The sequence below is a fragment of the Euleptes europaea genome, chromosome 4 (genome assembly GCF_029931775.1).
Source record: "Euleptes europaea isolate rEulEur1 chromosome 4, rEulEur1.hap1, whole genome shotgun sequence".
NCBI lineage: Eukaryota > Metazoa > Chordata > Lepidosauria > Squamata > Sphaerodactylidae > Euleptes > Euleptes europaea.
Genome location: NC_079315.1, coordinates 78239209 through 78262341, shown reverse-complemented (window position 1 = coordinate 78262341; position 23133 = coordinate 78239209).

Genomic DNA, 23133 nt, shown 5'->3' with positions numbered 1-23133 from the left:
TCAGTAAAGAAGTCACTTTAAGAGCCAAACAACAGGTTACATTTTTAATGAGTCAGCTTTGCGTTCCCCAGACCCGGCTGGCTTTTTTCGCAGCCACATAGCAGGGAAACTGCTTTGTAAAGAACCACAGGGGCCCAGTTCTTCTTGGGACTACATAGTGGGGGGAGGAAAGGTTTTTCCATTTCCTCTCATGCCATTTTCCCAAGCTGAAATGGCCCTGGGGGGAGTTATTTGCCCCAATTTGGAGATACAGAAGGACAGATTGTTTTAACATGGACTGGAGGAGAACCTTTCCATGGGAACTGTGGTGTGGTCTCTAGTCCTTTTGCTGTCTTTGTATGCTCAAGTGAATTCTGACTTAGAGCTCATTCCTGAGAGCTGCAGCGGCCAGGGACAGCAATGGCCAGGGACAACGCCATGGTGCCTCCAAAGAGGTTTGTCAGGAGGGGGAAAGGGGGTTAAAAAAAGAAAAATTAGAAAACGGGGGAAGCCCCATTGAAAACAGTGATGCTGCACCAACAAAAAGCTGGTGCAGCACCGCTGTTGCTAAAGGGGGCATTCCCGGGCTGAAAGGGGTTAGGAAGCTTCCTACTGGCAGCTGCGTCCCCCGGAATGCCCCAGGAATGCCTCCCGGGATGCTGGTGTGAGGACTTGCGCCAGCAGGACACCAGTGGGAGGAGGCATTTGAGGACCGCTGTGCCGCAGCAGTCCAGGAGGACCGGCCCAAGTGGCACTACGCTGGTGGCCATGCCAGTTTGCATGGCTCAAGTGGCATGGACACCAGTATAGGAGTCACGACACCTCCTAAGCCCATTTGGCCCCCAAGCTTAGGAATGAGCTGTTATTTCTGAAGACATATCTATGAATTGATGTCACGGATGCTACAACGGTACTTGAATCCTACAATTCAGTTGATCTTCTCTGGATTCCTGTAACAGTCTTTTAAGAAAGAAACATTTTGAAAGGGTCCTTTTTTATTTTTGGCTTGTCATTTTAAGGGCCGTGGCACTACTTGCAACTCTTTGCAGTGTTTTGTATTGAGAAACTGCTGCTTTTGGTCTTCTCAGTCAATGTCCTCCCCCCTCCCTCGCTCTTCCTCAGAAGAACAGATGTTGGAAGTAGTTTAGGTCTGGTTAAGGACCCTGAAGCCAGCTGTTTCATTGCCTATAATTACAACCTTAATAAATGAATCATTTCCTTTGGAAGGCAAGTGTTGGGGGCTGATCACACCATTATGAGCATTAGCAGTTCTGGAAACCTTCCAGTGCTGTCTGCTTTTGGAAATGAGATTAAGAGTATTTTACTGATCTAGCCAGGGGTGTGGTTAAAAAGGACAATGGTTTGAAAGAAGGAATGATGAAATTCTGTACCAATTAATTTGTCCAATTTATAAGACTGTAGTTCAGAATACGCAGATTCAAATATAAAATATCTTCTATTGAACAAGAGCACACATATACATAAACAGACAGTAGGTCTCTGGAGAGGTGTCATATAAATTTTATAAATAAGTAACTAAGTACCTCTCTTCCTACTCACCTAAACAAGCACACTAGCTGCAGTCCTATGCAGACTTACCCCAGTCTAAGCCCATTTATTTCAATGGGTTTAGGCTGAAGTAACACAGCATACTATTGCACTATAATAGACAGTTATACGCTGTATTGTCCAATCAGATGAAATAGAATAGTTTTCTACTCTAAATTAATGTGATGTCTTATGATTGAATAATACTATTGAATTTGAAAGATGATGTAATTCAAATTCTTGATTATCCTAAATCATAACACCAATTAAAAAATTATAGCTGTGGATATATACATTACAATCCAGGAACCCATAACAACCTGCGGGTGTGTGTGTGGGGAGACTCCATTTCCCCCTGAATGCTGTTCTGCACACTATTTCCTCTGTCTTTCCTTCTGGCAGCCCCCCACCCATTCTTCTCCCTTTTCCCTCATTCCTTCTCTCTTTTCCACTCACCAAGCAACATTTCTTTTATCTGCTTCCCCAGTCTTCAACTTCTTTATTTATTTACTTCACTTATACTTCACCTTTATCCTTAGGGTTGCAAGGTCCCTCTTCGCCACTGGAGGTTTTTGGGGTGGAGCCTGGAGAGGGTGGGGTTTGGGGAGGGGAGGGACTTCAATGCCATAGAGTTCAACGGCCAAAGTGGCCATTTTCTCCAGGGGAACTGATCTCTATCGGCTGGAGATCAGTTGTAATAGCGGGAGATCTCCAGCTAGTACCTGGAGGTTGGCAGCCCTATTTATTCTCGATAAGGACCCAAAGCAGCTTACATCATTCTGTTCTCCCTTTTATGCTCACAACAACCACATGAGTAAGATTAGGCTGAGAGGCAGCACCAAACTAAATGTGATGGCATTCTGGTGGCCACCACAAGGACAGTGACTTCCCTATAAAGACAGTTTAAAATGCTGCAATGGCCTGATCCTGATCAGACACACAGCGTGGGAACAAGCTGCTGGAGGCTTGTTCACTCAAAAAGGTGCTGGGGGAAACCAGGGCACCACGCTGCAGGTCCAATCAGGACTGGGCCTTTGTGGAATTTTAATTTTTTTTAAAGGGGTGTTGGCATCTTTGTTGGGGCCACAAGGATGCTGTTACATTTAGTTTGGTCCCCAGTGACTGGCCCAAGATCACCCAGCAAGCGTCCATGGCAGAATGGGATTTGGGACTTGGCACTCTCAGAACCTAGTCTGACACTCAAACCACTACACCACACTGGTTCTCAGCTTTCCTTCCTTTCCTCCCCCTGGCAGCCTCTTCCCTGGGAAATGTCTGGCCAAACTACAAAAGTCACGCAGTATCAGGTTGCTCAGTTAAGTTGTGTGGTGGCCTCTGCCAGGCCCAGCCGAGTCGCACAAGTTATGTGGATGCTGTCACTAGGCCCAGGTGAGTTGCTTGGCATTTTGTCATCCAGTAGCCACCACTGCAGCTGGGTGAGTTGCACAAATTGCGTGGTAGCACGTTGCCTGATGGTTGTTTCTAGGCCTGGCACCAATGAGTCCTCCCTCCAGAGCAGGAGGGAGTGGAACAGGGGTGGGGTAGGAGACCAAAATAGCCCTGAAAAGGGCTCCCCTCCTTGCCTTTTATTGACAGAAATCAAGGTTTGAAGGTTGGTAATACCATTGTGGTTGCCTAGCAACTCCCACAGTGGCCACAGATCCATGAATGATGTTATTCATTTCTTAAAGGTACAGGTGCTGCTTCTATTTAGGGAATGGGTTGTCCCCACTGTTTGTTTGTTTAAGGTTTCAGATTTTGCAATGGATATGAAAACCTTTGTTTTAAAAAAACTGATTAATCCTTAGGGTTGCCCGCTCTGGGTTGGGAAATACCTGGAGATTTTTGGGGTGGAGCCTGAGGAGGTTGGGGTTTGGGGAGGGGAGGGGAAGGACTTCAATGCCTTAGAGTCTAATTGCCAAAGTGGCCAATGGCTTCTTTTTTATATTGCTGTGTTGTTTAAATTGTAAGCCACCTCAAGAAGGACTCAAAAGAGGTGGCATAGACATATCCTAAATAAACAACTATGTATTACTTGCCATAAAGAGAGGGTTGGGAAGGCAAGTGGTTGGACAGATTTCTTCAAGTACCTTGTCTCAATCTTTAGGTGAAATGAATACATCTACATATTGATGTCTAGCACCAGCCTTAGTTACAGAACTAACAACCAATGCGATTGGGAACAAAATCCAAAATAAGAAAAAAAAATACTGGCAGCAACAGCAGTAAAACACATTTTATTAGGACTAAGTCAAAGTCAAATATAGTATGCTTCTGTCTGAGGTTCACAGAACACTTCTTTGGGCAATATGTTAAACAAAACGGCTTGGAGAGAGAGAGAACAGAAAAAAGATATTACAGCTGTAGGGCATAGTGAAGATCCACTTGTAATATTTGATACTATAGATGGTGATTCATGCTGATCTTTGTGGCCTAATTTGATTAGTTTAAGTCCAATGTAAAAGGTCTCCAGATATACCAAAGTATATTTGTTATCCAAAGTACAGACTAGAACGACTCCTTTGTGGCAGTTTTAATATATCCGCACAGAATTGTGCTTTAGGACGTCAGCTTCTCAACTTTTTCCTGTGGACAAATATCTTTACAATTACTCTTATAATTCCTTCGCCAGATGTTAAAGCTAATCAGTGTCCAGCTGAGCTTGCTTCCCCCCCCCCCAGCTAGCAGGAGCACCCTCCCCCCTCGACACAGGAAAGGAGCTGGGAAGATGAATAAAGCTGGAAAAGATTCCCCATCAGCATTAATGTTGCAGCACATCCATCTCCAGCGTTTCCTGTGTCTTCCGTACAAGCGGCAAGGTTTCATTTGGTGGCCCTAAGGAGAAATTTAAAATGGATTGGGAGGATGCGAGTTGTTTCAAACCAAGAACCTATGCTCTAAAAATAATTCCAAGGATATATCACCTTCAAAGACTTTAATACCACCCAATTGCCTAGCTTTTAGGTAAGGGGGGGGAAGCATCAGATTGGATCCAGATGACTATCTCCCCCAACCCCGAGCTTTCTGAAAAGCCTTCAGACTAATAGACATCAGTAAAGCTGGAAATACAGAGTGTTTCCCATATAGGTTGTAAATAGTTATACGGCACAACCACATTATGCTCCTGTTCGAAAGGTAATAGCTATAATCCTGGGGTAGCCGAATTATGCTGCTCTTAGTTTACAAGTATAGCATTCCTAGGATTCACTAGCTTGGCTAGAGCATTAGGCTGACATTTTAGCAAGATGCAGAAGAATACAGGTGTAGGAAGTGGAAAGGAAAGATGAAGGCCAGTGACAAGGAGAGAGAAAAAAGCTGTGGCACGAACTGTCCAGAAATTATTTAGAAATGGAAATGTCCCTCTTCTTCTTCTACTTCTATATGGAGCTTACTTTGAAATTACATTTCAATTATTAACTTCTTTGAATTTCACTTCTCTATGTTCTCAATATATTTTTTCACCTGATAGTATATTTATATGAACATTTCATATTCTGTTTTAATTTAATTTTATTCTTAATTTTTAGCTATATAATTTAAAAAAAACATTCATTTTTTCTTGAAATTCTGAAATGGATCTTTTAAGTACCGGTATAAGAGATGTTAGTTTTGCCATAGTTGCATATTCTGTTAGTTTATTCATCCATTCAATCAGATCTGGGGAATTCCACTTTGTTGTCTATGTTACTCTTACTGAGGTCACCATGTACGGTACAAGGCACTTCCGTATCTTCCTCTGTCTAAAGACTTATTTATTTAAGTTTTTGAAAGTACATCCAGATCAGTGCCAGGTCTACTCAGAATTCTGCTCAGGTCTATCTCCCAGGATTCATAGGACTTCACTGTAAGGCACAATGGGATTTCAAAGTGCAAGCAGAACTCTTGCACACTTTTTAAAAAAGCTGTGTGTGTTCATCTCAACTGAGTGCTCTAAATTGGATTGCAAAAACATTTACTCTCCTACGCCTGTTTTGGGAGGTGTCGTTCAGTAAATTCTGAGGAAGTGCAACAAAATGAAAGCTGCCAACTGATGAATGCCATGGATACAAAAGCAGCACAGACACACCAAATATAGCCTTAAGGGGTGCATGGCCCTGCCCATGATGACTATTCATAATGCAAGTAAACTGGCAAATTGTGAGCCTGTGCCAACAGCAGCTACCTGGCCAGTCTCCATGCTCAATGCCTACTGCATATATACCAAACAATTAAAAATATTTCTTACCTTAAATTATGATCAAGCCATCCATGTGATCACATGGGATGCTTGATGCAAAAGGAAACAGGCATGGTGAGCAAGGTAGATTTGATTTTGAAGAATTCATTTACGCCAAAATCTAATAATCCAGATCATCCATTGTGCTTTGTGTTACCATCTACTAATGATTACACAAGAAGGCTATTGCAGTATGACTGCATCCAGTGATACGTATTATAGCCTAGAATTCCACTTCTGGATTTTCCCATAGAAAATATGTATGTACCTCATTACAGGAATAAAAAAAAAAACACCTTTCCTCCCTTTTTCGTACATGGCTCCTGATCTATGAGTATGCATGGTGTAATTTTACAAATTCTGCATTTTAGGTTCAAGGAGGAGATTCCTTTTTTTTAGAAGAAGTATGTGTAAATAAATAATGCAGGGATACATATACTGGGGGATCAAGGGACACAAGCTAAGTTAATACAAGATAACAGGATTGATGCTCCGGCTGTGCCCTGGTAGTAACCCACAACTAAGCGTCGATTCTCTCAAATGATTTCTTTTCTCAGTTGATCAGTGTCATGCTAACAGTTTTCTAGAAAGAAGTAAATAGAAACTGAGAGGGGGGAAAAGATCTTATTTTCATTAAATAAAACTCTGTGAAAGGATGAGCGCTTGAGGAAGTCAGCCACTCTTTCCTGTTGTACCGCCAGAAAACCTGGTAAGATCTAATACAACTTCCATATCACAGGCATTTTGTCAGAACAAGGTCGATGAAGATGGGAGAGCACTTCACACCTTTCAAAAGGGATATATAAATGGCGGTGGCTGTCAAATATAGCCACATTTTAAAAATCTGGTCCATAGGTTTGCTTTTTAAAGGGCTATTAATAAAAGTTCCATTAAAAAAGAAAAAAAAAGTCTGACAGTGTTCCGTATGCACTTGCTTGCTCAAGGATTATTCCTGTCTAATCTATTTTATGTATAATTTTGAAACCGGCTCTTCTTTCATGTTTCAAACATTTCCCACAGTCACAGTCTGGTAAGAAATCTCCTATGTTAACACCTCTCTTAATCATCTCGGCAGTGTTCTGTAAATGCTCATCTGTTTTGGCTTTTCTAATTCCTTTGTTACTGTGGATTGGTATTGATCAAAGGCTTTGTTATTGTTTTGGGTCCCCCCCTTTTGCTTGAATAATGCGAGTGATTTGATTTTGAAATCTGAAAGAGGATTTCAGTTTATGGATTTTAGCTCAAGTCATGCTAATGCCAAATATTCAACTGCAGTGAGTTCTACACCGACCCAAAAGTGAAATTAAAATGATGTGTGTGTGTGTGTGTGGGGGGGGGGGGAAATGTTTGCGTTTGAACCAAATTGTTGTATTTTAAATCTGCAGCAATGTGTTCTCGGACAGCAGAGAAAATTCTTCACACTGTAGCTTTAAAATATACAACAAAACGCCATTTCTTATAATCTACATTTTAATCACCTGATAAATAGGTTGATTGCTTAGCCCAAAGCCTGGTATTATTGCCCTGCACATCTACTGTCAGGATATGAATTCCACACGGCTTAGCGTTCAGTGTTTATTTCTCATGGAATTGGCTTGCTTTGGCAGGCAGATGCATTTGAAGCCCCATATGTACATCTCTGGCTCCTTGTCTACCACTGAGGTTTCATATTCCCCAAACTGACATTATTAAAAGCCAAAGCTTTGAAAAGATCAGAGAAGTTTGTCTTTCTTTTCTTGAGATGCAGGGTAGAGTTGGCTCATCCAAACAACTGTGGGCTTATAAGGTCCAAAAAGCAAACACAGTTCTTTGGAAGGGCTCCAAACGTTTTTGAATATAGGGCTGATTTGCCCTTATCTGTAGTAGTATGGAAGCCACTTATCCATAGCTACTTCCAGTCTGAAAATAGTGGGCCTTTTTCTGAGAAAAGCTATCATCACTTTGGCCAGAGGAAGTTTGCATGGGAAGAAGCCACATTGTTGGCTACTAGGGTTGCCAGCTCCGGGTTGGGAAATACCTGGAGATTTTGGGGGAGGAGCCTGAGGAGGGCGGAGTTTGGAGAGGGGAGGGAAAGTCCAATTGCAAAATTGGCCCTTTTCTCCAGGGGAACTGATCACTGTCACCTGGAGATCAGTTGTAATAGTCACCTGGAGGTTGGCAACCCTATTGGCCACTGTCACGCTGTTCCTTCATTTTTACTGGAACTGTATGTAGAAAAGGCAAGGAAAACCCTCCCACAGTGGTGCTGGTAAGTGTGAACTATCTCATAACTTCAAGCAATTTCCTCCGTCAAATGATTTTGAGGATTTTTGCCCAAGCTTGTCACCTAATGCAATTTTTTTCATTGGTCAACCGTGATAGGTAATCATTACTTTTCACTATCCTACAAGCTGGCAACAAATAATTTGGAAACCTTTAAAAAAAACCACACTTCCTTGGCAGGTGGTCTCCATTTTTCTTGTAAATGCAAACCATAACCACACCTTCTATGTAGAATAATTTGTCTTCATTTTCCAGTTGCTTAAGCATTTTTTCCCCTATTTCCACTGTTCACTTTCTCTGAGCTGTAAATCATAGGAAAAGGGATAGCCGTTGCCCCACACTCCACATTAATGTTATTGGTCATTTAGATTTCCACACCTAAACCATTATCACTGGAATTAGCAGATCTCTGAAAATCCAGCCATATGGCCCTGGCACATAAATCAATGCTCAGTCAGAATAAAGGTTGAGCAGTTCTGCATATGGAGATGTGCTCTTAGTTCTCTGTGCTCCATTACTCATTGTTAAATCTTCATGGGAAATGACTTGAATATAGATACGTCTGCCTTTTTCAATATATAGGAGGCCCAGCTGTTGTTTGACATTTGCTTGCTCTAGGTGACAAATGAGGCAAAAATTGACTGTATGGTGAGATGAATGCACATTTAATTCTTAGCATTGTCCTTAACAATGAAAAGTATGTAATGCTTGAGTGAGGCTTAATCAGAGAGGTAGGTGTGGGCTACTTATGCATAATAAGTAATTGAACTATAGCAATGCAATGCTAATGGCGGGATTCAAATTTTGACTAATCAAAATAATGCCAACCAGGAAAGGAAATCTGATGAAAAGTAGCCCACAAATGATTTGCCGGATTGCCCTAACCTTTTAGTGGTTCACAAGCAAGTCTTTTAGCATGTGAAGAAAGTTTGTCAGCCAGTCAAAATTGGCCCTGAAACACTAATTGGGAGCAAAAGTGTGCAAGGAAGGCAGAGAAATTAATTAGATAGCTACAGGTGAAGAACTACCATAATCTAAGAGAATGTCTAATTTTGTCACTGAAGAAAACTCAGATGCAAAGAAACAGCGGCAATACTTATTAATGCAGCATTTTCATGTAACAGGGATATATGTCTATATAATGAATATAAAGATGGGTATAATCAGATGAAATTATAAGAGGGATAAAAATATATTATTCTTTCCCTACACGGTTGCAGCACCCCAGAAGGCATAATAGATTCCCCCTCTAGGCACCCAATGGGCCAGTTCTTTATAGGGAGTGAGAGTTCTCTACATGCCTGTCAAGACTTTCCCCATCTTCCCAATCAAGATTACTTTCTGGAGCAGAGAGGTAGGCTGGGTAGAGATACGAGAGGCATCCAGAGGCCTCCTTGATGCAATCCTATGTCCATTCCAAGTGGCCATTGGGGTGTGCATAACAAAATTCTTGAGCCAAAGACATACATGGAAATTGCTGTTTTGAGTCATTACCATGATTTTCCAGAGTGGTATTAGGAATCTGAGATTCTTGTGTGTGTGTGTGTGTTTGTGTGTGTGTGTTAAGTGCCATCAAGTCGCTTCAGACTCATGGTGACCTTATGAATCAAAGTTCTCCAAAATGTTCTATATTTGATAGCCTTGCTCAGATCTTGCAAATTGAGGGCTGTGACTTCCTTTATTGAGTCAATCCATCTCTTGTTGGGTCTTCCTCTTTTCCTGCTGCCCTCAACTGGGATTCTTAGTGAGACAAAACTACCCTCCATGAAGAAATCTGTGTTGTTTTCAAGTTTGGGTGCTGCTAGCCAGCTACAGCATGTGCTTTTGTTTTTCTTTGATTCTACTGATTTCTCGAGCAATGACATTTCTTCTTTCCAATCAGATCATTGCAAGGGAGGAGCACAGAGGGCTTCCAGCCATCACCTCTGCAGGCAAAGCAGAGAGCCGCAGTTCTCTTTCCCTCCCTCCTTTGTGGGAGGCACAGCCCTTTTTCTGCATGCAGGTACTATGGCTGGGAAAACAGAGCTCTGGGGCAGCTTGTTCAGGGGTCCATAGAGTTCGTTCCCTTGGTCCAATTCACTTGAAATTTGGGGGAGGGGGGTTAGTAGACAGCACTCATGCTCTTGCAATTTTGGTGTCATTCGGTTGAAAAACAGCCACTGCAGCCCCCCTGAAAAGCTCCCCATAGGGCATAATGGCAGGTTATACTAAAACAAATCACAAGAATGCCATTGGGAACAATGGGAGATGCCCAAAGACCCAATTAATGTAATGGGAGCCAGGAATTTTAATTGACTTGCATAGGTTCTATTGATGTACATTACAGCACATAACAGTTGCAATGAAAATGTGGAATAGATTATGAGAAACTTGCCCTGGGACTGGAATGACAGCCTCCAGAGTGGAATGATGGTTCCTGGGGCCAAGATAAAATGCCCTGGGACTGGAATGACAGCTCCCAGAGGGGAATGATGGCCCCTGGGACTGGAATCTATTCTCAGGAACTGTGATGACAGCCCCTGGAATGGAATGGTGGTTTGTGGGGCCATATAAACAGCTCTGAGAATGGAATGTCAAGATTTTATCTTGACAATTACATTCCTGTGAGGTAGGTTAGGCTTATAGAGAATGATTGGTCCAAGGTTACCCAGGAAGCTTCCACAGCAGAGTGGGGACTCAAACCCAGTGTTGTGAGCACCGGGTCTCCCAGATTCTAGTTTTGACACTTGGACCACCACATCAGACACTTGGACCACCACATCAGACACTTGGACCACTATCAAGTTCCCCCCCAATACTTTCTCCCATTTTAAAAACTCATAGTTTTGCTCTGGAATTTAATGCTCTGGAATTGTGAGTGTATGCTGCAAGAGAACTCTAAGCAATAAAGCATGATTCATAACCCGTCACTTAGATACATGTCTTTATTTTTAAAATTCTCCATCACATACATTGTTTCTCTTTTAAAAACAAACAAAACAAAAACCTGTGCATTTGAACTCATTTAGAAACTAGTAAGCTGGTTAATGACTGATACAGTTGGATCCCAGTTTATTTTACGATGGCATTTTTGAAGGAGTTCATTATTCAACTGCCATTCAAAATATCAGTCCTGCCTTTTGCCACAGGCTTCTGTTTGAATATCTTAATTTCCATATAGCTTGAATTGTTTTGTATCTTTCTCATCTCTGAAAAGGAATTATGGAACTAATCTTGAGACCTGTCAAGTAACAGGATTATTCTGACATCTTGCATATTTTACCAGTATATTTAACACAAAAGAGTAATTGCATGGCTTAGTGAAAGATATAGTTGTTAGTGAACTATGAACTTTTCCCTTCATTTCCTAAAAACATTCCAAGTTTTCATGCATAATTAAACAATACAAAAGACTGGCCTACACAAATAATCCTGTTATTCTTTCTGGAAATAGCTATTTTGAGCCAAATCATCATATAAAAATATTGGATTTGTAATTTGCTTAGAAAGTGAAATGTGGGCTCATATTAATTAAATATGTATCCGTCATTCCACACAGTATAAAATATAGTTTTATTTTGTATTATCTACTCAATGGCTTAAATACAACCCATGGAAGTTACAATAATATTTTACATTAAGTAACTTCTACTCCACAGTTATATTTCCAAAAGTGCCCAAAGCCATTCACAGTCATGACATAAAGTACAAACAAAACAGTCGACTCCTAAATGTGTGTTTTTTTTAAAAAATAATAATGGCATGGAATGGACAACAGAAGAAAGCAGTCATAACATCTGGCTAGAAGTAATAAAACCAATACAGAAGAGTTTAAGTCATCTTATAAAGTGTACATCAAAATAGCAATAAAAATCAATGTAAACAGTGGCTCACCAAAGGCGTTTCGGAATAGATAGCTCTTCCTTTTTGTTGGAAGGCCAGGAGAGTGGAGATCAAGTGACTCTAAGATGGCAACATGTTCCGTAGTTTGGAAGCAACAGCTGAAAAGTCTGTTTTTGAATGCCCACCAAGACATGGTGTTGCTGTGCTTCAAAGCTCCAGATGATCTTTCCCCAAAGTTCATCTAGATATATTAACTGTTCATTCCTGACCTTTCAGCGACCGGGGACGGCGTGGCCGAGGTGCCGCTGCGGCGCCTCCAAAGCTGTTTCCCGGCTGCTGAAAGGCTTTAAAAAGCCTTTCGTTGGCTTTTTAATTTTTAAATGGGGCATTTTGCCCCATTGAGAACAGCGAGGCTGTGCCTGCAAAAAAGCAGGTGCAGCAACACCGTTCTCCCTGCCAACATGCCAGGCTGAAAGGGGACAGGAAGCTGCCTACTGGCAGCTCTGCCCCCTGGCATGCCCCAGGAACGCCCCCTCCCAGGATGCTGGTGCGGGTCTTTGCACAGGTGGGACGCCGGCGGAAGGCCCAGCTAGCGTCCCTGGGTGGCACTGCTGCAGCAGCGCCACGAGACCTGTGTCCGGGCCTCCCTGCTGGCGTTGGGGCCACTCTGCATGGCCTAAGTGGCATGGGCACTGGCACAGGGGGCTCCAGTGCTGGTGCAGCCCCTTCCTGGCCTCCAAAGGACTTTCGTCCTTGCTCAGGAATGAGCTGTAAATAGCATAGAAAACAAGATGGAATCTTGTGCCACCCTATAGTTTATGGTCAGGTATTAGATGCCCAGCACAGCTTTTTGGAACTGCAAATAAATTATATTCTGTAAAGCCCACCCCCTGGGTCTGGATTAATTTCCAGGTTCAGAACCTGGTTGGGGAGGGGGGATTAAAATTGCCCCAGGGGATGGGAAGAATCATCTGTGCAAATTCTGTCCCAGTTCCAACATTAGGGTTGCAGGGAAAAACGGGGGTTTCCTTTGTAACATCTACTTTGGCTCTGAAACATCTTGGTTATTTAAATAAACATGACATTACTGAAATGCAACTTGCACATTTGATATTGTCACTTTGTATTTTCTTATGTTCTGCCATTTTAACCGGCAAATTCTGGCAGAAGATTTTCACAAGCAATATTCAAAGGAGCTGTCATTCTGTCAACAGTTTTGATATTAAGAAATAACGATGAGATACTCAGAATTCATGCAGAAATGGGGTTCAGTGAATATTTCATAATGGAATCTTGAACGTATCAATTAACATGAAGGTTGCAGTTACAGCTGACTCTCATTAGTGGAATATGATTAGAAGAACGGATTGTCCATATATTAAACTGTTGTTATCTCTCAGTATTGAAATGCGGGGGTCTGTTTTTTTGTTTTGTTTTTAAAGGATCAGGTAGTAGGTGATGTGAAAGACCTTTGTCTGAGATCCTGGAAATAGAGTTGCCAACCTCCAGTTAGTAGCTGGAAATCTGCTATTACAACTGATCTCCACATGATAGAGATCACCTGGAGAAAATGGCTGCTTTGGCCATTGGACTCTATGGCAAACCCTGCCCTCCTCAGACTCCACCCCAAAATATCTAGGTATTTCCCAACCCGCAGCTGGCAACGCTGCCTGGAAAGCTGCTGCCAGTCAGATATGATATGCCGCAGACCTGGTTCAGTATGAGGCAGCTTCATGTGTTCAAACTCGCTATGCAGTTTGCTGGCTCTTGCCTTCAATTTCCCATCTGCAAAATGGGAATAATAATGACATATCAAGCAGAATAGTTGGATGATGAACAGCATACTTGAAACATTTAATTTAAGCCCTCTTTATGGACAAAATCATGGTCACTTTAGGGGCTATTTGCAGAAGCAGGAATCATTTGTGCTTCGCAACTGTGCTAAAAAATGTAACAGCTAACGTATGTTTAGATTCTACAGTTCTTTAATGCTCCATTGCTATTACAAACAAATGTTTATGGTTCATTTAACAATATAGGTATAATCCTGTAGGAATTACGACCGAGACATCTTTCAGTGGCAATTTAATATTAAATCAGTGACCTACAGATAAAAGGTTTCATATTTCATTACTAATCCTCTAAGTTATCCAGTCCCAAAGCACCCTGGTGAGCTGGTGCTGCTTTCCGTTTCGTAAACCACCATTGATCAATTTTAATCAACAACATTTTGTCTTACCATGTGCGAATCAATCAATATATATCATTAACAACTCAAAGCACCACAATGTTGTTAAACTGGTATATGAGCCTCATGTAGGGTTGCCAACCTCCAGGTACTAGCTGGAGATCTCCCGCTATTACAACTGATCTCCAGCCGATAGAGATCAGTTCACCTGGAGAAAATAGCCACTTTGGCAATTGGACTCTATGGCATAGAAGTCCCTCCCCTCCTGAAACCCCGCCCTCCTTAAGCTCTGCCCCAAAAACCTCCCGCCAGTTGCAAAGAGGGACCTGGCAACCCTAGCCTTGTGGAGTTCCAGTGTTAGTATTATGCCAACTTGATGGGGCTTTTAAGGGATTCATGGTGGAGATCTTAGGGCCTTTTGGCACATGAAAGACCCACCAACATTTAATATTTGCTGTGGACACAAAAAATATACATAGTAACAGGATAACAACTATATACACCAATAAATATTTGACAAAAATAGTCACTCACTCATAGGGGAGCCATTAAGAACATGATTTTAAAATATGATACATAAAATATGATACATAATTGCAGTAAATATAAATAAAAGTCACTCATCCATTAAGTTTAACCCAAGCTCGCCTAGTCTTCATAGCTAGCCATCCAAATTTGCCACTTTAAAGGTTAGCTCCATGTACTTATCTGAGGGACTTGCATGTACTAGTAGTCACACTAGTTGGGTGGCTGTATTTGTGAGAGGAAAGAAGTTGAAAGTGTCAGGCTAGGATGTGGGAAATCCAGATTAAAATCCCCAGTGGCGCCATGGAAGCTTGCTGGGTGACCTTGGGAAAGTCACAGTCTCTCAGCTTAATTTACCTCACATAGTTGTTGTGAGGATAAAATGGAGGAGAGGAGAACAATGCAAACCGCTTTGGGCCCCAATTGGGAGAAAGGTGGGATATAAATAAATTAAATGAATAAATTAATCACTTCCTTCCATGAGGGGAACTCTGCTCATGCAAGGGGCAATGGAGACTGCATTGGAACGGGATAGACAGGAACAGTCTGCTTCGCTGATGGAAATCCAACCCTTTACTTTGCTCAGGGCAGGCACTTTGCTCTTGGCTCCAAAAACTAACATCTTGTAAAGACATTTTTGAAGTTTCTCATGAGTTTTTAAATATTTGGAAAACTGAAACAAGTGGAACAAGTTCAGCAGTGGAATCAGCTGCCTGGGGAGGTGGTGAGCTCCCCCTCACTGGCAGTCTTTGAGCAGCGGCTGGATGAACACTTGTCAGGGATGCTCCAGGCTGATCCTGCAATGAGCAGGGGGTTGGACTAGATGGCCTGTTTGGCCTTTTCCAGCTCTATGATTCTAATTGTGTTCTCATTTGTGGCTGTTTCTGCAAGGTGCTCCACTTTGTGCAAATTGGCCTTTTCTAGTATTCCCATCACCAAGGTCCCCTGTGTGAGATTTAAGTGAACGTAACCTGAGGCTAGAACAGTGTGCCCCCTTACCACAGCCTAGTCATTTGATATATGGGTGTCCAGACTGTAGGGTTTAGGAGAGGTGTGATCATGTGCAGACTGAGTCTGTATTCTAAGCTGCACTGTGACGGGGTAGACAGAGGCAGGTGGTGGCGGGGATTTGTTTTTTACTCCCGCTGACTTTTGAGAGTGTTTATACCTACTCTCCTCTTTCACCAGTTAACACTATGCTGGTGCAGGGGGCAGGGTGTGGGCAGAGGAAGCCTAGGTTGCTGAGTTCTCCTCCTTTGCTGGCACATGCCCTGGCAGTGCCCATTTCTGGCCCTTAACGTCAGCAGAGGCTCACCAGCACCACATTAACATTGGTGTAGTTTTGATGTAATATTACACTGGCTATCTCCATATTAATGACTCGGTTGGCATCCTAAGCCTTTCTTGGGGGCTTCAAGATTGCACCATAAATAAGGCAGAAGTACCCAATTATTACTAGACCTTGTTGAAAGGGAAAAAATTACTTCCATGTAGAACACAACTGACATGCTTTGGATTAGCAGATCAAATAACACAATGAAATAGAAAAGGGTTAAGGATACTTATGGAGATAGAATATCATCGGCTAGAAGACTACTGGCGTCCATGCTGATGACAAGTCAGGACTCCTGAAAACTCTTGAGATTACGTAAGGGTCAGAAAAAGTCATTTGCCATTTTATACTGGTGGTGAGTACTCATAAAGCATGCATAATGATTAATCCTTATGTTTGTTTGGGTTGGTTCATTCAAAGTATCCCTAAGGTTTAAGCTCATTTTATTTAGCAACTCAAATGCCTTTAAGGTAAACTCTCCATTTTGTGACATCTAAATGCTGCTTCCTTGTATCAGATACAAATAACACAGCACAAGCCAGTGGCAATTATTAAAATGTCCTCCTTACAAACTGGATGCCAACTGAAAAAGCAAACATCTGTTTGTGCTTACTCTGGGATCCATTCTTACTTGTGATTTTTCTTGCAGATGTTTGGACCTATAAACATTGTTGAAAATGCACATCATACAACAATTGGCATTGTTATTTTATGGGAGCATAGGAAAAGAAGCGAAGTGTTTCTTAGCATGATATAAAGTTAAGTTCTAATTATTTGAGAATCATTTCTCATTGTTGTCCCCCACCCCCAAAAATCAGCAACAAATTCTAATTAACACTGTTGACCAAAATTTGGATTTGGATTTTTTCTACTGATGTCAGCAAATTTGTAAATCATAATTAGCCTTCGTGGCACTAATTTGTTTTCATTGGTGTGGTGAGATTCAATTATAACATCAATAACTTAAATTGCAGCACATGGAGGCACCAGTCTCATGACTGTGAAGTCCACAGAAGTGCAGTAACCCTAAACGTTTCCTTTGAGATATCAGGACAGGGACAGGCCATGGCTCACTGGTAGAGCATCTGCTTGGCATGCAGAAGGTCCCAGGTTCAATCCCTGGCATCTCCAGTTAAAGGGACTAGGCAAGTAGGTGATGTGAAAGATCTCTGCCCATGGCTACTAGTCAAAATGAATGCTAGTCATGATGCATACCTATTCTCTCTAGTATCAGGGGAGCATGCCTATTATATTAGGTGCTGTGGAACACAGGCAGGATGCTGCTGCAGTCGTCTTGTTTGTGGGCTTTCTAAAGGCAGTTGGTTGACCACAGTGTGAACAAATGGCTGGCCTTGATGGGTCTTGGTCTGATCCAGCATGGCTTTTCTTATGTTCTTATGTTCTTTCATGGTGACCATGGCAGTGACACTCCTAGTTGCACCCCCCCCCCCAGCACCATTGGGGAAAGGGAATACAGGCAGTGCAGACAGCTGTGACTTCAGGTGGAATGAGAGCTTGTGAGTGGATAGGGGAAAGATGCAAAGGCAGGCCCGTGAACACACTAGCAACTTAGCTTGCAATTTTAAAGTGTCCAGAACACAAGAATCCAACTTGATTTTAAATTTCTGTTCCCAACTCGCTGCCTTTCTTCGCTGCATGTGATAAGCCGGGATCAATGGGCTCCCACACATGCCCAGTCGGCGCTGGAAGCAAGAGGATGGTGATTGGTCCAGCATCCCTTAGGGAGGCGGGGTGGTTGGCTGGCAGCAGGAAGTGGATTCAACACTGATGGCAGGTTTCCACTGTAAGGCTCTCAGTGAGGAAGACACTTCATTTTTTTACTTCGCCGTATAAGTGGATCCTCTTACAGCAGAGAAATTGCGCTCTGATGACGCTTCGGAGCTCCTTCGAACAGAGTAAGTGGGAACATGCAAGGAAAGCCCGCAGAAGTTGGCGCTGCAAACGCCCAGTGCGGACATGGCCGAGGTGAGAGCACACAGGTGGGTGGTAGGGTTGCCAATGTCCAGGTACTAGCTGGAGATCTCCTGCTATTTCAACTGATCTCCAGCCAATAGAGATCAGTCCCCCTGGAGAGAATGGCCACTTTGGCAATTGGACTCTATAGCATTGAAGTCCCTCCCCTCTCCAAACCCCGCCCTCCTCAGGCTCCGCCCCAAAAACCTCCCACCGATGGTGAAGAGGGACCTGGCTACCCTAGTGGATGGGCAGGAAGGTGGCCTAGTAGTGGGTGCAGAAGGGCCCTGAGCACTCTCTTCTCAGGGCCTCCCAATACCTGGAACCTGGCCCTGATTTCAGAACAGCAATTGGATGTTGTGTTGAAAACCCTTATTTTGAAAATGCTCTAGATTTTGAAATTTTCAGACTTGGCTTAAAGAATGTTTTAATTTTCTTATTCGGCGAGCTCTTTCCTGCATATGAATTGACTGCATGTTATTTGCTAGTTCCCAACACAATAATTATTTTTAACAGGCTGTCTATCCTAGTGCTGTCTGTCAAGCCCCCGCTTGATGCAAAGCACAAGCTGCTGTGATTTTAGATTTTGATGTGCAATAATGATGACAGCATTTGCCAGGATGAATGAGCATATGGACACATTTACTCTTCTATAACTACAACATTCAGCTTCAGCATCAGGATTAAAAAAAACCTTTGAAAAGAAGCCGCCGTTTTCATTTTTGACTTGGACTGAATTAGCCCTTAGTTAAATGGGATTTACTTCCTTGTAAGTATATATGCTTAAGATTGCTGCCTCAGAGCTACTATGCCTGAAAATAAATAGGCATTTTAATTGTCCAATATCAGGGGAAAGGCAGCTGTTTTCCTATCCTCCTGTCCCGTATTCTGCCTAGTCAGGAAAGCCTTTGTGGTGTGTTTCAGGCATATTTTGAGGTCCATGATATTTATTACCCTAACAGCTCAGAAAGGAAATACATGTGCCCATATTGGCAATGTCAAAGTACAAACTCAAAGAACTGTCGAGCCCCAAAGACTCGGAGATGTCAAAAGCTTTGTCAAAGGCGTTCCCCCTCCCTCTCTCTGACTATTCTCCTGGTAATATATCCTGAAAATAAAAGAAGCTGCTCTAGGCATCAGGGAAAAGGCCCAGTGTGCCAGGAAAGAGCTCCTTTTAAGTGAGGGCATGTCAGCTGTTCTATCCTTAAAAACGAAGCAGAGAGACAAGCGCTTTGGTCCTCTGTGCCACTTAAGATGATTTGACACGAGATGGTTTTGTAGTGCAAAAAAACCACCTTCAGCCAACTTGAAAGCGAGCAGTGATCGAAATTCAGAAAGCAAGTCAGGAAAAAAATGCTTCAGAGCCAATATCTATAGGTTCCATTTTTAAAATCCATTTATGAGCAACGATCAAAGGCTTGGATCAGAAATAAGGATAGGAGCAGAGAGGTTACTTGGCTACTGCCAATCAACATGGCCGCACAAAACGCACCATGACAGCAGGGCAACGGGATGGCTAGATAATAAGAGCAAGCGTTCGCTGACAAATTTCACTAACAATATTTCACTGAGCTGTAGGATTTACCCTTCAAACATATTTCTGTGGCTGCTGCTGGGCTTAAGATTGCTGATCTCCGTTAGAAATGAGCTGCCATTGTAGCTTTTGTTACGCACATGGAACTCTTCCAGGGGAAGAAAGGTTAATGGTGATGCCCACCATTATTACAAAAGCCCTAATTCAAATCAAATAAAACAAACAGGCATTTCCTCCCCCACTGACCAGTCGGTTTGGATACGGAGCCATGAAAGGGCAAGTCAGAAGCATGTAGGGGATTGTCTGGCTGCAACGCTTTTTAGCGGTAACCACTTTTTTGGTGTCATCTGTGGTTTAATCTGTGATTTAATAATGATTATTTATGATTGATGTTAATGTTTAATGAATATGTATTATCATTGTGCCCGTAGGCTGGTTTTAGTGTTGTTACCTGCCCTGAGCCTGGCTTTGGCTGGAGAGGGCGGGATAGAAATTGAAATTGAGGGGCTGTGGCTCAGTGGTAGAGCATCGGCTTGGCATGCAGAAGGTCCCAGGTTCGATTCCCGGCATCTCCAGTTAAAGGGACTCGGCGGGTAGGTGATGTGAAACACCCCTGCCTGAGACCCTGGAGAGCCGCTGCTGGTCTGAGTAGACAATACTGACTTTATCGGTTCTTGTAGGCTATCCGGGCTGTGTGACCGTGTTTTGTAGTGCTGACTTTGATGGACCAAAGGTCTGATTCAGTATAAGGCAGCTTCATGTGTTTCATGTGTTTAAATAAATATTGGTTAGAGTCCCTGTTCCAAGTCATCTTTGAAATGCTCATTAGGTTTAGTCGACAAATCATGGAAACTACAAGACATTGCAAGCACAAAACAATCCCCCCCCCCAACAACGTCCCTCTTCAAGATTTTGTAAGCTCTGGAGAGCTTGAAAAGGCTGATTTCTCCATCACATTTTTGTTTAAACTGACAGTTACTCCCAACTTTCTGTCTTGTGGATAGGGTTGCCAACTCCAGGTTGGGAAAATTCTGGAAATTTTGGAAGTGGGGCCTGGGGAAGGAAGGGACCTCAGCAGGGGTATAATGTCATAGGGTCCACCCTCCAGAGCAGCCATTTTCTCCAGGGGAACTGGTCTACGTAGTCTGGAAATTAGTTGTAGTTCCAGAAGATCTCCATCAAAAAGATTTGCACACCCAGAGGAAGTATGCTAATCCCCCCCCACAACAGCTCTCCACATCCCCCCTCAAGTAGCTCCTGGGGAGCCCTGTCCCCCATGAGTAGCATTTCAGAGGCATTGTAGGATGTAGAAGAGGGGGGAGACAAGAAGATTGCACATTTGTGCGTGGAGGTCCTTCTGTGCTTAGATGGGATCCAACCCTCTATAATCTGGCAAATGCTGTGAATACAGGAGCCTCACACTGTGAATGCTGGGAAAGCATTGTATGTGGTACTTCGTATTTATAAGAGAGCCAGCATGGTGTAGTGGTTAAGAGTGGTGGACTCTAATCTGGAGAACCAGGTTTGATTCCCCACTCCTCCACGTGAGCAGCGGACTCTAATCTGGCAAACTGGGTTGGTTTCCCCACTCCTACACATGAAGCCTGCTGGGTGACCTTGGGACAGTCATAGTTCTCTCTGAACTCTCTCAGCCTCACCTACATCACAAGGTATCTGTTGTGGGGAGAGGAAGGGAAAGTGATTGTAAACTTTAAAAGGAAGAGAAAAGCAGGATATAAAAACCTACTCTTCTTATTATTATCTTCTTATTGGTTGTTACCTAGGGTTGCCAGGTCCCTCTTTGCCACCGGCGGGAGATTTTTGGGGCAGAGTCTGAGGAGGGCGGGGTTTGGGGAGGGTAGGGGCTTCAATGCCATAGAGTTCAATTGCCAGAGCAGCCATTTTTCTCCAGGTGATCTGATCTCTATTGGCTGGAGATCAGTTGTAATAGCAGGAGATCTCCAGCTAGTACCTGGACATTGGCAACCCTACCACCCACCTGTGTGCTCTCACCTTTGCAAGAGGCAAGGCCAGGGGAGCATGGGGAAAAAGGGGGAGGAGCGGCCCGCTCTCCCCGAGAAGGGCAAGGGAAGGTTCCTGGCTGGTGCGCGGGCCTGTAGAGGGCGGCCCGTTCTTCCCGGAGAGGGAGAGGAGAAGCTTCCTGGCTGGTGTGGGGGCCTGCAGCGGGCAGCCCGCTCGCCCCAGTGAGGGAGAGGCTTCCCAGCTGACGCGCAGGCCTGCATGTGGCACACCCCCTCCCTCCCTCCTCCCCATACCCTGGGTGTTCCTTCCCCCATCTCCGTGCCTGGTTGGGACTGAGAGACAAGATTGGAATTCTTTTAAAGTACTGCCCCACCTTGCTACCTGACAGTCTCCTTGTTTGTGGCTTCCTGGAGGCACCTGGTTGGCCACTGTGTGAGAAGACTGCTGGACTTGATGGGCCTTGGTCTGATCCAGCAGGGCCTTTCTTATGTTCTCCTGTTGTTCCTTGCCTGAGCTGACAGGTTTGTCTCAGCGGTTGTGTTAACAGCCTCTAGTCCAACGGTGTCAAACTCAATTTTTGTTTTTTATGAGGGCCGGATATGACACAATGTCACTTGGTCGGGCCAGGTCATGCCTCGCTAGCCCATATCGAGAGTGGGGTGTGTGTGTAGCTGCCTCGGCTGGCTTGTGGGCCAGATAAGAGTTTTCAAGGGGCTGGATCCCGCCTGTGGGCCTTATGTTTGACATCTCTGCTCTAGTCCTAGGAGACATCAGCCTTCACACAGAGGCTGTCTTGTCAGGAGGGGCTTAGGATTTCATGGCCTCTTTTCAAAGCATCCTACATGGTAGCGAGGGCGACAAAGAAACACTTTTCTGCCACTGGTCCTATTTGGAGAGTAGGTTTCATAAGGTGGCGCTGGGGGACTACTGCTCAGGCCCTGGGCCTCTGGCCTGTGGGATCCTGCAGAACTTCATTTGTCCACTATGCTCTTTAACATCTACATGAAACCACTGGGTGAGGTCATCCAGAGATTTGAGCTAGGGTGTCACCAATATTCAGATGACACTCAGCTCTATCTCGAGCTTCTGGCTGATCCCAGGAAGGACACAGAAACCTTGAACCAGTGGCTGGAAGCAGGTTTGGAGTGGATGTGTGCTAATAAACGGAAGCTTAATCCTGATAAGATGGGAACATTGCTGGTGAGCAAAAGGTCTGATGGGATTTAAGGTGTCCCCTTTCTGGATAGGATTGTACTCCCATTAAAGGAATAGGTCCACAGTCTGGGTACTCTGGGACCCAAGCCTACTGCTTGATAAGCAGGCAGCAGCTACAGCCAAGAGTGCCTTTCACCAGCTTCAACTGGTTAGCTGGTTGTGGTCTTCCCTGTGCAGAAAAGATCTGGCCACTGTGGTGCAGGCCCTGGATACCTCTAGATTAAATTACTGAAATGCACTCTTTGTAGGGCTGCCATTAAAAGCTGTTCAGAAACTTCCATGGGTGTTTTTATTAGGTATGTTTGTGATTTGTTAGCCACCTTGGTGGCCCTTATTAAGGCAGGAAGGTGAGGTATAACTTGTAATTCAGCCCTGATGAGGGAAATCCAATTCAGTTTTTGTTTGAATTTAACACTTAGTGTATAGGAAACACCACTTAATTGTGGGGGGTGGGGAGAGAGAGAGAGAGCTTTTGGTGCCACTGTTTCTTGATGAGTACAAGAACTGTGGGGGAGGGAAGGGACCTTTTTGCTGCTCCTTCTATGTTGGTTGGA